Source organism: Helianthus annuus, chromosome 4, assembly GCF_002127325.2.
Source record: "Helianthus annuus cultivar XRQ/B chromosome 4, HanXRQr2.0-SUNRISE, whole genome shotgun sequence".
Lineage (NCBI taxonomy): Eukaryota > Viridiplantae > Streptophyta > Magnoliopsida > Asterales > Asteraceae > Helianthus > Helianthus annuus.
In genome coordinates this window covers 40,924,541-40,936,805 of record NC_035436.2, presented here as the reverse complement: position 1 = coordinate 40,936,805, position 12,265 = coordinate 40,924,541, and the positions used below count along the sequence as shown (strand labels likewise).

General features: G+C 42.8%; 1 long non-coding RNA gene across 1 annotated transcript; it reads right to left on the bottom strand.

Annotated features, from left to right (window-relative positions):
* Positions 1 to 9,733: 9,733 nt before the first annotated feature.
* LOC110885790 lies at positions 9,734 to 11,034 on the bottom strand. The gene is made up of 6 exons (XR_002562401.2): positions 10,567 to 11,034; positions 10,349 to 10,420; positions 10,190 to 10,261; positions 9,990 to 10,102; positions 9,838 to 9,902; positions 9,734 to 9,750 (listed from the first exon to the last, which is right to left on the bottom strand). It is a non-coding gene; the product is annotated as an uncharacterized LOC110885790 (long non-coding RNA).
* Positions 11,035 to 12,265: the final 1,231 nt, after the last annotated feature.

The window sequence follows — 12,265 nt, the reverse complement described above, 5'->3', positions numbered from 1 at the left end:
TTTTCCCAAAAAGATTTTCCCCCTTTTTAAAACCAAGTTCACTATAACCAATGGCTCTGATACCAATCTGTCACACCCCCAAAAACCACTTGCGGAACACCACCGCTTGGAGGCGTGACCGACCAGGATCCAGCCACCAATTATACTGAGCATTGATTTATAGTAGAAATATTTGCTACCCAAAGTAGTTAGCAACATCGTAGTTTAAGTTCGATAATTAGTTTAACAAAACAGCGGAAGCATAAACCAAATAGTTTTAAGGATAGTTCTTAGTTCAAGATAATTAAACCCAACACACGGGTTTTGACGAACACTACACATCCCCAAGCAGCAGCTCCTCAGTCACAGGTTACCTGCAAAGCATGCAGTAAGGGGTCAACAATAATGCTGAGTGAGTTCACTAGTTGTCCAGTTTTAGTTTACCAAAAACATAAGTTGTTTAGATAAAGCATTTATAATCACGTTGTGGGGAGCTACCCCATCTATAAGCTCACTAAACTGTAGATACCGAAACTGTTGACGGAAAGTTGTTGTGCCCCAAGTCAATGTCTATCGTCATTGACCATGTTGCAAGGTCTACTAGTTCACGCCCGATCTCCCCCGGTCACGGTGTGAGGTTGTCAAACCTAATAGCGCTATCAACTAATAACCCGTTCGCCCCCGGCGATTAATCGGTACTGTAAGCAGGGACTTAAAGTGATAGAGTTTCGTTTAGCATGGCTAGTTGTGATTCATAAATAATATCCAAACGTATCTCCCCCGGAGATAGTAATTACCCATTCTGTTTTCCCCCGGAAGTAATGGTTCAAAAGTGTTTTCCCAAAGTTGGTAGTTGGTCCGTGTCCCTCCACGGGACGCATGCTTTTAGTGTGTGAACTCACCTTGGGTTGCTCGGCAGATTAGGTTACTTGTCAAACACGCTGGTCACCACGTCCTAACATGGTTACCGGTATAGGTCAGGTTTGGTGTACGAGCAATCACGTATAATCTACTCATAACTAACACGTAACATGCATACAACATACAGTGGGTTATTGGGCCGGCCCTAACATGCACAAATTCAAACAGAACTTCAGCAACACATAGTCCAGTTAACAGGTAGCCCATATTAACACATTCTGGCCCAATAACCAAAGTGGACAGCCCAGTCGCAACAAGGTGGTCTCGAGTCGCAACCAGGAGGTCTCGGCTTGTCACGCTGTGGTTGCGAGTCGCAACCGTTGCGGTCTCGAGTTGTCACGCTGTGGTTACGAGTCGCAACCGTCGTAGTCTCGAGTCGCAACCGTTGCGGTTTCGAGTTGTCATGCTGTGGTTACGAGTCGCAACTGTGTGGTCTCGAGTCGCAATGCTGTCCTTTTCTTGTTCACGTGTTGATTCAGACTTAGTCAGGCTAAATTGTACCAAGCATCAGGCCCAAATCAGGAAACAACCAATAAGGTTTCAACTAACAATTTTCCTAATCTGACCATTAGTAAACATGGATCAAACATTGCCCTTTTTAAATCTTCAAGTCACATTCAACAAGTTCATCACAAGTTCATCATTCTAGGGTTTTCATATTCAAAGCAAACATAAACCAAATAGTTCATGAATTACACATAATCCTTGGTTCATCATCTATAAACAACATTTTTCATACAAGAATATGTTTTGTCATAAAAATCCCTCATTCATCTCCAAATTACCTACCATTTAGTTTAAACATTCAACTAGTCATTTTGAACATTTTAACAAGCATCCTAACATGGTTTACACATATGGTGAAACTCACAATCATGCATAACACTACTAACTAGACACTTTCTAGTCCATTCAACACACATAAATCCTTTACACATACAATAACACTAACCGGTTAAGAAGAAGGCGCCGAAACAAGGAAGAAACCGAGAAAGTAGAGTGTCCGAATGATGATGAGCTTCACCGAGATTCCTTGTGAGATCTGATTTGCTCCAAGCTTGAACCGAGATTAAGGAGAGAAAGTGGTGTTGTTGAGGGTTTTCTAGTGAGAGAGAGAGGAGTGTTTGTGTGTTTGTGTAAAATGAAGGAAGTGGGGAAAGGTTGGGATTTATATACAAGGGATCTCGAGTTGGGCTTGGGGGTTTCGGCCCAAACCGGTTACGGCTCAAGAGGCCCACTCGAAACCAAGTGGCCCACTCGAGACCAAGGGGTCTCGAGTCGTGGTCTCGACTCACTAGTATATACGTATATAGTATATATATATAATACATACATACAACACATATCATGCAAAAAGTCACGTTTCCATTTAATAACATATATGTACACAAAGATATTACAAGATGTTCGTTCGGAAAAACCCAGAGTGTCACATTATCCCCAAGTTTTAAGAACTTTCGTCCCGAAAGTTAAGGCAGCCACTGCCAAGCTAGCGTGTTTCAACGGGGTGTCACATCATCCCCCCGTTAGTTTGGAATTTCGTCCCGAAATTCGGTTGTAGCTTCAGTGCTGGGGGTTTCGTTTGGGAACAACTGGGGATACTTGCACTTCATCTGGTCTTCCCGCTCCCAGGTAAACTCTGGGCCACGTCGTGAGTTCCAACGAACTCGCACGAGAGGTATTTGGCTACGTTTGAGGGTTTTGATCTCTCGATCCGTGATCTCAATCGGTTCCTCAGTGAAGTGTAGCTGTTCATCAATAGTGAGTTCCTTGAAGGGAATTATGAGTGTTTCATCCGACAGACACTTCTTCAGATTAGACACGTGAAAAACATTGTGCACTTCACTCAGCTCTGCAGGCAGGTTCAATCTATAAGCAACCTTACCGATTTTCTCGGTAATTTCGAATGGTCCAACATATCGCGGATTCAGCTTGCCCCGTTTACCGAAACGAACCACACCCTTCCAGGGTGAGACTTTAAGTAGAACCCGGTCCCCGACCTGGAATTCTAGCGGTTTCCTACGCTTATCAGCGTAGCTTTTCTGACGGTCACGAGCTGCCGCCATGCGTTGTCTGATCTGGGCAATCTTTTCCGTCGTATCTACCACCAGTTCTGGGCCTGTGATTTGACTGTCACCGACTTCCGCCCAGCAAAGAGGTGATCGGCATTTACGACCGTACAATGCCTCAAAAGGTGCCGCCTGAATGCTAGTGTGGTAGCTGTTATTGTAGGAGAATTCCACCAGCGGTAGATGCTTCTCCCAGTTCTTGCCAAAATCGATCACACATGCTCTAAGCATGTCTTCCAGGGTTTGGATGGTGCGTTCAGACTGCCCATCCGTTTGTGGGTGATAAGCGGTGCTCATGTCCAAGCGTGAGCCAAAGGATTTGTGCATAGCTTGCCACAACTCGGAAGTAAAACGAGCGTCTCGGTCGGAAATAATAGAAGTTGGCACCCCGTGTCTCGAGACTACTTCCTTTAAATAGATTTCTGCCAAGGTAGAAAACTTGTCTGTTTCCTTAATGGCCAGAAAGTGTGCAGACTTAGTCAATCGATCTACTATTACCCAAATAGTGTCATTCCCGCGTTGGGATCTAGGTAGCCCCGTAACAAAATCCATGGAAATTTGTTCCCATTTCCACTTCGGGATTTCGGGTTGCTGGAGTAGTCCTGCTGGTTTCTGATACTCAGTCTTGACTCTTGCGCAGGTTAAACATTTGCTAACGTAAGCTGCTATGTGGGCTTTCATGCCAGGCCACCAGTAAGTGGTCCTTAAGTCGTGGTACATCTTGTCTGAACCAGGATGTACTGAATAACGGGACTTATGGGCTTCGTCCATCACAAGCTCACGTAGATCTCCGTAGAGTGGGACCCAAATGCGCCCTGCCACATAGTAGGCGCCGTCTTCTTTTTGCTCTAGTCGTTGTCTCGATCCTCGCAGGGACTCAGCCCTGATGTTTCCCGGTTTCAGAGCTTCAGCCTGAGCATTTCGAATCTGGGTAGGGAGATTAGACTGGATAGTAAGTTGTAACGCTCGCACGCGCTTGGGCGTAGTGTCTTTTCGGCTGAGGGCGTCTGCCACGACATTGGCCTTGCCCGGATGGTACTTGATGGCGCATTCATAATCATTCAGGAGTTCGACCCATCGACGTTGTCGCATGTTTAATTCCTTTTGCTTGAAGATATGCTCGAGACTCCTGTGATCGGTGTAAATGGCACTTGGTACCGTACAGGTAATGTCTCCATATCTTAAGCGCAAAGATCACTGCTCCTAGTTCCAAGTCGTGCGTTGTGTAGTTCCTTTCGTGCGTCTTAAGTTGTCGAGAGGCGTAGGCAATAACTTTGTCGCGTTGCATTAACACACAACCGAGCCCATGGATGGACGCATCGCAGTAAACCACAAAGTCGTCAGTGCCTTCAGGCAACGAGAGGATAGGAGCACTACAGAGATTATCCTTTAGTTTCTGAAATGCGGTTTCCTGAGCTTCACCCCATTTATAAACCATACCCTTCTGAGTAAGAGCCGTGAGAGGCTGAGCGATCTTTGAGAATCCCATGATAAATCTTCGATAGTACCCTGCTAGTCCCAAGAATTGGCGGACTTCGGTCGGAGTCTTAGTGGTAGGCCAATTCTTTATAGAGTCGATCTTTGCAGGGTCGACGTGAATTCCATCCTTGTTAACCACGTGCCCAAGGAAATGGACTTCTCGAAGCCAGAAGTCGCATTTCGAGAACTTGGCATACAGTTGCTCATTGCGAAGGAGTTCGAGGATAAGGCGCAGGTGCTGTTCATGCTCTTCTTGACTTTTCGAGTAGATCAGGATGTCGTCTATAAACACGATCACAAATTTGTCGAGGTAAGGTTTGCACACTCGGTTCATGAGATCCATAAATACCGCGGGCGCGTTGGTCATTCCAAAGGGCATAACAAGGAATTCATAGTGACCATAACGAGTCCTGAATGCAGTTTTGGAGATGTCTTCATTACGGACCCTTAGCTGATGATAGCCCGATCGTAAGTCGATCTTAGAGTAGTAGCTCGATCCTTGCAACGGATCGAATAGGTCGTCGATTCGCGGGAGAGGGTAACGATTCTTGATGGTAACCTTGTTCAGCTCACGATAGTCAATGCACATTCGGAACGTGCCATCCTTCTTCTTAACAAAGAGTACCGGTGCTCCCCAGGGTGATGAACTAGGGCGAATAAACCCTTTATCCAATAGTTCTTGTAGTTGAGTAGAGAGTTCCTTCAATTCTGCGGGGGCTAGTCGATAAGGCGCACGAGCTATGGGCGCTGCTCCGGGAGCTAGCTCGATTTGGAATTCGACCTGACGGTGGGGAGGGAGTCCAGGTAATTCTTCAGGAAATACCTCGGGGTAGTCACGCACTACTGGAAAATCTTCAATCCTCTTTTCCTTTTCCTGCGTGTTGGTGAAAAGTGCTAAGATAGCGGTGTGCCCCTTTCGTAAACACTTCTGGGCCTTCAAGAATGAGATAACGCCGGAGATTTCTCCGCCTTTGCCACCTTGTACAATGAGGGGTTTGCCAGAACGGCGGGGAATACGAACTGCTTTCTCTTGACAGAGGATCTCAGCGCGATGCTTGGATAACCAATCCATACCGATGACGACGTCGAAGCTTCCAAGTGTAACAGGGAAAAGATCGATGCTAAACGTCTGACCAGACAGTTCTAGTTTGCAGCCTTTGATAACATGTGAGGCCTCGATGTTTCTACCATTAGCTAACTCGACGATATGATGAGAACTTAGTAACGAAAGCGGACGCTTAAGCTTCTTACTAACACGTAAGGACACATAACTAGCATCGGCTCCAGAATCAAATAATACAGAAACATAACGATCATCGAGTAGGAACTTACCCGCCACGACATTGGGGTCATTCCTCGCTTCTCCAGCTCCAATCACAAAAGCCCTTCCTCTAGCACCATTCCCAGCGTTGTTGTTCTGATCGTTGTTTCCAGCTCCCTGATTGTTGTTGCGGTTCTGGTTCAGTTCACGGCAATTCTTCTTATAGTGCCCCTCAGCTCCACACTGGAAACAACCCTTGGCGTTCCCGTGATGCTGCTGCTGCTGGTTCTGCCCCACGGGACGTGGACTCCTACAGTCCTTGGCCTCATGCCCCATCTTGTTACATCGCTGACACTGACTTTTCCCACAAGGCCCACTGTGATGTCGATTGCACTTGTTGCACTTGGGGTGGTTACCGCGATAGCCACCCTGCTGTTGAGTGCCCTTGTTGTTTTCAGTTTTCCTTTGCTGTGCTGGGGCCTGAGTGGGGTTAGCATCCTTGCTTTGATTTCCTTCCCACTTACGCTTGTTGTCACTAGAAGTTCCGACAGTAGCACTGATCCTTTTGGGCAACCTGCCCTCCTCTACGGCCTGATCAGTGAGTTTGTGAGCAAGTCGAACGATCGGCTGAATGGTAGTGAGGTTGGCTGAAGTCACATGGCTTCGAATTTCTGGGGCCAAACCCTTGACGTACAACTCGATTCTTCGATACATAGGTCGAGACATGTTTGGGCAAAGGGCAGCATAGTCATTGGACAGCTTGGTGTAGGTTTCAATCTCTGACCCAACCATCTTAAGCGCGTAGTACTCGTTCTCAAGTTTGTGGATGTCATCCCGGTGACAGTACTCCTCCTTAATCATGTCCTTGAAATCCTCCCACGCAGTAGCATTAGCAGTTTCCAAACCAAACATCTGAATTTGCGCCTTCCACCAGGAAAGCGCGTTTCCTTCAAGTGTTGCAGTAGCAAACTTCACCCAATTCGCAGGGGGACACTCACAGACAGCAAAGACAGCTTCAACTTTCTCAATCCAGTGCAGAAGACCTATGGCACCCTCAGTGCCGTTGAAAGGGAGAGGCTTGCAATCCATGAAAGTATTGAAAGTACACATGGGTGGTTGCGCAGGTGCATGCTGACCTGTTCGTGAGAAGCGAAGCGTATAGATTTAGGGATAAAAGGCGTTGTGGCGGTAGGATCTAAACATCCTAGGATATCGAGTTTACCTCCAGGGTGAGCTGCGAAAGCTGCAGCCACCGTGTTAAGCAGGTTAGTGAATTGAGCCTGAGTCATGTTGATGTTTCCTCTTCCACGTCCACTCATTGTCTTCATAATCAGAAAACATAGTATGAGTGTGATATCGTAATGTAGCGAGAATGAGATAGAAGAGAGAGGTGTATCTATCTAATTAGGCACACTAGTACGTATAGCAAAACAGAAAACATAAGGTAAGCAAACAAGTAAACACTAGTCCGAGCTATGAGGTCTATTATGTTGAGCCTTGCACTTGGAGTGTAGTGTCGTCGCGAGTCACAGGTTATAGTCTGGTTTTTCCCAAAAAGATTTTCCCCCTTTTTAAAACCAAGTTCACTATAACCAATGGCTCTGATACCAATCTGTCAGACCCCCAAAAACCACTTGCGGAACACCACCGCTTGGAGGCGTGACCGACCAGGATCCAGCCACCAATTATACTGAGCATTGATTTATAGTAGAAATATTTGCTACCCAAAGTAGTTAGCAACATCGTAGTTTAAGTTCGATAATTAGTTTAACAAAACAGCGGAAGCATAAACCAAATAGTTTTAAGGATAGTTCTTAGTTCAAGATAATTAAACCCAACACACGGGTTTTGACGAACACTACACATCCCCAAGCAGCAGCTCCTCAGTCACAGGTTACCTGCAAAGCATGCAGTAAGGGATCAACAATAATGCTGAGTGAGTTCACTAGTTGTCCAGTTTTAGTTTACCAAAAACATAAGTTGTTTAGATAAAGCATTTATAATCACGTTGTGGGGAGCTACCCCATCTGTAAGCTCACTAAACTGTAGATACCGAAACTGTTGACGGAAAGTTGTTGTGCCCCGAGTCAATGTCTATCGTCATTGACCATGTTGCAAGGTCTACTAGTTCACGCCCGATCTCCCCCGGTCATGGTGTGAGGTTGTCAAACCTAATAGCGCTATCAACTAATAACCCGTTCGCCCCCGGCGATTAATCGGTACTGTAAGCAGGGACTTAAAGTGATAGAGTTTCGTTTAGGCATGGCTAGTTGTGATTCATAAATAATATCCAAACGTATCTCCCCCGGAGATAGTAATTACCCATTCTGTTTTCCCCCGGAAGTAATGGTTCAAAAGTGTTTTCCCAAAGTTGGTAGTTGGTCCGTGTCCCTCCACGGGACGCATGCTTTTAGTGTGTGAACTCACCTTGGGTTGCTCGGCAGATTAGGTTACTTGTCAAACACGCTGGTCACCACGTCCTAACATGGTTACCGGTATAGGTCAGGTTTGGTGTACGAGCAATCACGTATAATCTACTCATAACTAACACGTAACATGCATACAACATACAGTGGGTTATTGGGCCGGCCCTAACATGCACACATTCAAACAGAACTTCAGCAACACATAGTCCAGTTAACAGGTAGCCCATATTAACACATTCTGGCCCAATAACCAAAGTGGACAGCCCAGTCGCAACAAGGTGGTCTCGAGTCGCAACCAGGAGGTCTCGGCTTGTCACGCTGTGGTTGCGAGTCGCAACCGTTGCGGTCTCGAGTTGTCACGCTGTGGTTACGAGTCGCAACCGTCGTAGTCTCGAGTCGCAACCGTTGCGGTTTCGAGTTGTCATGCTGTGGTTACGAGTCGCAACTGTGTGGTCTCGAGTCGCAATGCTGTCCTTTTCTTGTTCACGTGTTGATTCAGACTTAGTCAGGCTAAATTGTACCAAGCATCAGGCCCAAATCAGGAAACAACCAATAAGGTTTCAACTAACAATTTTCCTAATCTGACCATTAGTAAACATGGATCAAACATTGCCCTTTTTAAATCTTCAAGTCACATTCAACAAGTTCATCACAAGTTCATCATTCTAGGGTTTTCATATTCAAAGCAAACAAAACCAAATAGTTCATGAATTACACACAATCCTTGGTTCATCATCTATAAACAACATTTTTCATACAAGAATATGTTTTGTCATAAAAATCCCTCATTCATCTCCAAATTACCTACCATTTAGTTTAAACATTCAACTAGTCATTTTGAACATTTTAACAAGCATCCTAACATGGTTTACACATATGGTGAAACTCACAAATCATTCGAAAAATCATGCATAACACTACTAACTAGACACTTTCTAGTCCATTCAACACACATAAATCCTTTACACATACAATAACACTAACCGGTTAAGAAGAAGGCGCCGAAACAAGGAAGAAACCGAGAAAGTAGAGTGTCCGAATGATGATGAGCTTGACCGAGATTCCTTGTGAGATCTGATTTGCTCCAAGCTTGAACCGAGATTAAGGAGAGAAAGTGGTGTTGTTGAGGGTTTTCTAGTGAGAGAGAGAGGAGTGTTTGTGTGTTTGTGTAAAATGAAGGAAGTGGGGAAAGGTTGGGATTTATATACAAGGGATCTCGAGTTGGGCTTGGGGGTTTCGGCCCAAACCGGTTACGGCTCAAGAGGCCCACTCGAAACCGAGTGGCCCACTCGAGACCAAGGGGTCTCGAGTCGTGGTCTCGACTCACTAGTATATACGTATATAGTATATATATATAATACATACATACAACACATATCATGCAAAAAGTCACGTTTCCATTTAATAACATATATGTACACAAAGATATTACAAGATGTTCGTTCGGAAAAACCCAGAGTGTCACATTATCCCCAAGTTTTAAGAACTTTCGTCCCGAAAGTTATGGCAGCCACTGCCAAGCTAGCGTGTTTCAACGGGGTGTCACATAATTCTCATACAAGCGTTCTGATTTCATCATATTCACTATGTGCCTTGTAAATTTTTCCATTGCAGCCTAAAATGCATAAACTAAATCAACATAACATATAATTTGGAAAAACATAAACAATTTTATATTTTTGTTGCAATTTGAGAATGAGACGTTGAAAGGAGCATTCTGTTCTAAAACTTATTCCTGGCATATATTTCAACCACACAAGAAATACCCTGTAAACACAATGGCAAAAATGGTAATTTAGGGTCTGTTTTAATAAATAAATCTGCAAAGAATTCATGAAGTTCTATGAATAATACCCAAAGTTCCATTCAGCACAAGCATATGGGCCTATTCTGAGATGAACACATAGTCCAGCTTCCTTAATTAGGTTAATGAACTTAACCAGATCATACCTGTCTTCAAAATAATACTGAAAAAAAACATGAAAGTTAATAAACAAAAAATAACTACTTTCCTTTAAAGAAACACACTTTAAAAAAAATAAAAAATTACTTACTTTACCAGGTTGTGGTTCATGCCCATTCCAGAAAACATAAGTCTGAATAACATCCAGACCCTAATTTGTAACCTGCGTAAAAATCCCCAAAAAACAGATAATCAATTAAGTAAGGCTATACTATCAGACATTGATATCCGAACACAAAATTAAACTAACCCTTCCTTGATGATTCTTGTGTTTCCAACCGGGTGATTGAGAAGTGTTTAACCACCCGAACATCTTTAGTACCTAAATTGTTTAGAAAAAAAAAATCAAGAACCTGATGTAAAATAATATACACCATAACACACCAAAATCCATGTAGATCTAAGACAAATAATCAAAATTCATGTAGATCTGAGACAAAGGAATTTGAGAGAGAGAATGAAGCCTACCAACTACCAAAAACCGCCTCCAAGTTGTAGATCTGCAACGCTCTCGGCTCGGAGTTTTTGGTTCCATGGAAGTGTCGAACCGAACTGTGAAAGCCAGATCTGGTATCGCATGTAGAAACCCTAGATCTCGTTTGAGAGAGAAAGCAGTGAAAGCAAAATCTTGAATCACATGTAGAAACCCTAGATCTCATTTGAGAGAGAAAGCAGGGAGATGGGAATCTGAATGAATGAGTAGGGTTTCGAGAAAAAAAGGTCATATTCGATCCGGAAGAGAAGAAAATGGGTCAACATTATCCAGTCAACCTCTGGTCGAATCGACTGATCTTGAAGCGTACTCGACCACTTTTACAGACCACACCATTGTTGGATCTGGTGAGATCTCATACCACAGATCTCGTGAAACCCTAAATTGAAAATCACCAGAGAGAGAAAGAAGGAGGAGCGGCTGTGGATGAAATGAATTTAGGGTTTAGAAAGGAGTGAAAGAAAGTTTATATTGGATCCATAAAAGTAAAACGGGTCAAAGAGATCCGGTTAGGATCCATACCGCGTGTTAAATAAATTTTCAACACATTTATGCTTAAATGGTTGTACAATGGGCTTGAAATGGTTGTACAATGGCAAATGACCATTCTTGCCCTTCCTATATGCTTATTAAAGTAGTATATATATATATATATATATATATATATAGGGAAAGGTTCATTTGAGAACCATCCTTATTGCGAGAACCGCGAGAACCAATGTGAACACAAAAAAAACCTAAAAATATCCAAAAACCCACAATTTTTTTTTAAATTTTTCTAATAAAAATCACTATATTTTGTTACCAAAAAAAAAAGAAAAACGTTTTTTTTCGAGTAATAGTTTTGGATGCACATGTGCATATGTATCATTTCTTGGACAAATTCCATAATATATTACCAGTAGTAGAAAAATGCACTTTCATTTACACTACCATATGTAATACACTACTTTTTACATTAACAATATTAGAAATGCAAATGTGCATCTATATGTATCAACATGAAATAAGATGTTTTGATATAAAAAGTTTGGGATTTTAAATGATGAAGTAGGCCCATATACTTGTGTTTTGGTTAGTTATATCTAGTGGTTGATGGTTTGATTATATTTGTCACTTTATGATGTAATATGTCGTTTGGATGGTATAAAGGGTGTTGATGTACATATAATAAAGTGAAATATTGGTAATAGTATTGTAATATGGATAGTAAAAAGCAATGGTATTGTATTACGGATGGTTGGAGGTAACGGTAGTGTAGTATGGATGGTATGATAGATGAAAGGGAATGTGTATTCAAAGTGGTGTACTAAAACACGTTATAATATGTTTATATATATAGATGCACATGTGCATTTCTAGTGTTGTTAATGTTATAACAAGTTCATACATATAGATGCACATGTGCATTTCTGTTATTGTTAATATAAAAAGTAGTGTATTATCAATGGTAGTGTAAATGAAAGTGCAATTGTCTAATATTTGTAATGAATTACGGAATTTGTCAAAGAAATGATACAAATGCAAATGTGCATGGATAACTGTTACTCGCAATTTTTTTTTTACTTTTTTTATTAGGGACGAAATATAGCGATTTTTCCAAAAAAAATAATAAAAAAATTGGGTGTTTTCACATTGGATCTCGCGGTTCTCGCAATAAAGGGCGGTTCCTAA